The following is a 3,338-nucleotide window of genomic DNA, read 5'->3' as shown; positions in this document are numbered from 1 at the left end:
TGTGTCTAGTTCGTCTGTTTCTGTGTCCAGCCTAAAATGGTTCTCAATCAGAGGCAGCTGTCAATCGTTGTCCCTGATTGAGAATCATATATAGGTGGCTTGTTTTGTGTTGGGGATTGTGGGTGGTTGTTTCCTGTCTCTGTGTTTGTGGTCTGCACCAGATAGGACTGTCTCGGTTTTCACGTTTGTTGTTTTGTATTGTTGTAAGTGTTCACAGTTCGGTAAATTAAACATGTTGAACACTAACTACGCTGCATTTTGGTCCTCTCCTTCATCCCAGGAAGAAAGCCGTTACAGCTAATGCATGTTTCGTTGCAATTTTTCTTATGTTCATGTTTGTGTTGATTATATAAAGCTATGAATGTTGTAGAATAAACACTTCGCAATCATTATTGAAACATTACAATTTGTACACACACACACAGTCGTGCGTGTGCATAAACGCGTGTGCGCACACACCATCTAATGCACACTCATGCACGTATGCACCTTCAAACACACATGGATCTGCTCTTTCATCCACACACACACACACACACACACACACACCTGTCTCTTATACACATCTAGATGTGTATAAGAGACAGGTTTAACACTTTTGGTTACTTCATGATTCCATATGTTTTATTTCATAGTTTTGATGTCTTCGCTATTATTTTACGAAAAACCTCAATGGGAATAGGTGTTCTAAAAACTTCTGACCATAGTGTACACTGACATGATCAATGACATTTTTGGTTTGCACAACATCAACCAATTTCAAAGATTTTGCTGAGTTACAGTTCATGTATAAAGAAATCAAGTCAATAGAAACACATTCATTAGGCCCTAATCTATGGATTATCATATGACTGGGCAGGAGCAGGCCCATCCCAATCAGAATGAAGTTTTTCCCCACAAAAGTTTTTATTATACGAAGAAATATCCTCCAGTTACAAATTTTGTGCACAACACTTTGAGAGAAATTGAGAAATTATATATTTATTTAAATGAAAATGATCAGTTTAGGTGGTGCTTACGTGTTGGTGCATAATTGATTTTGTAGTATATATTTATTACCACAATTGTATAAATTCAGTGTTTGTAGTGATGTAATACTAATTACGCAAGAAATATGATATATAACCCAACAAACCACTCAATTTAAAAAACATTTTGTAACACAAATCCTTTATGTTATATATTTTATCATTACTCACCCTGTTTGTTAATGTTTTGAAAGCTTAAAGAGACCTACCTAATCATTGACGCACTTCACACAGGCCAATTATCTCTGCTTCTCATGTATTGAGGCTCTCTCAACCTCAATCTCTGCAATCTGCTATTTCACTGTCAAATAGGTCATCAGACCCAGTGCCTTCTAACGACCAAGGAGTAAATTTAAGTCATGTGGGATCAGTAAGGTTGCTAATGTCCGGCGAACTTTAAATAAATTCCCTATTTTTCAGTAGGAATCCTAACTTATTCCTGTCCATGATTCAGGAATCTCCAGTTGAGATTTCCTGGAAACTAGGGATTCATTGAAATTGGTTGTTGGATTCAGGCCCTTTTCACAGACTCATCCCTACCCCTCTAAATAGGTGTCGGATCGCTTTCACAGACTCACTCCCCTACCCTCTAAATAGGTGTGGGATCAAGCTCTTTCACAGACTCACTCCCTAGTGATCAAGAGGAATTGGGATATGCAAAAAAAATGCAATATGCAAAAAAAACACTTCCACTTTATGTATGATGAACTAGGACCAATATAAGCACCCACCCAAATTATTATTATTATTAAAACAATACTGGTTGTAATGACAATTAGAGCGGAAATGCATTCATCGTAAATATTAGTGGGAAAACAGGAATTTGGGGAATTAATATTTCATTTCCACCTTCTTATTTTAGTATTTATTTCCTTGAAATATGTTTTTGAAACATTTTACTTCAACATTTTACCCTCCAATTATGTTTATTTAGTGAAAAGTGCAATGTACGTTCCTGACCTCTTTTTTTTTTGTATTTGTTAGTATGGTCGTAGGGCGTTGAGTGGGGTGCGGCAATTCTATGTTGTGTGTCTAGTCGTCTTGTTTCTGGTTCCCAGGCCTAAAATGCGTTCTCGAATGCAGAGGCAGCTGGTCAAATCGTCTGTCCCTGATTGAAGATCATATATAAGGTGGCTTGTTTGTTGTTGGGGAGATTGTGGGTGGTTTTTCTGTCTTCTGTGTTTGTGGTCTGCACCAGATAGGATGTCTCGGTTTTCACGTTTGTTGTTTTGTATTGTGTAAGTGTTCCAGTTCGGTAAATTAAACATGTTGAACACTAACTACGCGCAATTTTACGGTCCTCTCCTTCATCCAGGAAGAAGCCGTTACAGCTTAATGCATGTTTCGTTGCAATTTTTCTTATGTTCCATGGTTTGTTGTTGATTAATTAAAGCTATGAATGTTGTAGAATAAACACTTTCGCAATCATTATTGAAACATTACAATTTGTACAACAATCCCCACAGTCGTCGCGTGTGTCATAAACGCGTCGTTTGCGCACGACACCATCTAATGCACACTATGCACGTATGCACCTTCAACCACACATGGATCTGCTCTTATCAACACACAACACACACACCCAACACCACACACACACACACAACCACACACACACAACACACACCACACACACACCACCACACACAACACCACACCACCAGCCACAACACAACAACACACACAACACCCACCCCCACCCCCCCCCCTCCTGCCGCCAGCATTTTGCATTGTGTGTTTTTTTTCTGTGTAGTTAAAAAAAGTTAAAATGGTGAGATCAGCGTTCTTCCATCATTGGCCCACTGCCCAGTGACGGCTCTGGACTGGTCAGCAATATGCTCCAGCGTTGGAGCTCAATAACCCCGTTTCCCCTGTCCCCTGCCACTGTCTCCTGTCCCGCCCCCTTGTCTCACCCTCAGCAATGGATTGTTCAGGTTTGGCTGCTAGTGGGGCCACCCTGCCTCTCACCCTCCTGCCTGGCAAACACACACACCCTCATCACCAATAAAACTCTGTCTATTCAATTCTCACCGGCAGCCCAGCACCTCTCTAGAAACACTGGCCCAAGAAAGAGGAGTGAGAGAGAGAGAGAGAGAGAGAGAAGAGAGAGAGAGAGAGAGAGAGAGAGAGAGAGAGAGGAGAGAGAGAGAGAGAGAGAGAGGAAGAGAGAGAGAGAGAGAGAAGAGAGAGAGAGAGAGAGAGAGAGAGAAGAGAGAGAGAGCAGAGAGAGAGAGAGAGAGACGGAGAGGAGGAGAGAGAGATAGAGACGAAGAGAGAGAGGATGAGACTTTGATTTCCGTCGCGAATAGC

The sequence above is a fragment of the Salvelinus sp. IW2-2015 genome, linkage group LG17, assembly GCF_002910315.2.
Source record: "Salvelinus sp. IW2-2015 linkage group LG17, ASM291031v2, whole genome shotgun sequence".
NCBI classification, from domain to species: domain Eukaryota; kingdom Metazoa; phylum Chordata; class Actinopteri; order Salmoniformes; family Salmonidae; genus Salvelinus; species Salvelinus sp. IW2-2015.
This window is presented reverse-complemented; position numbering follows the sequence as displayed.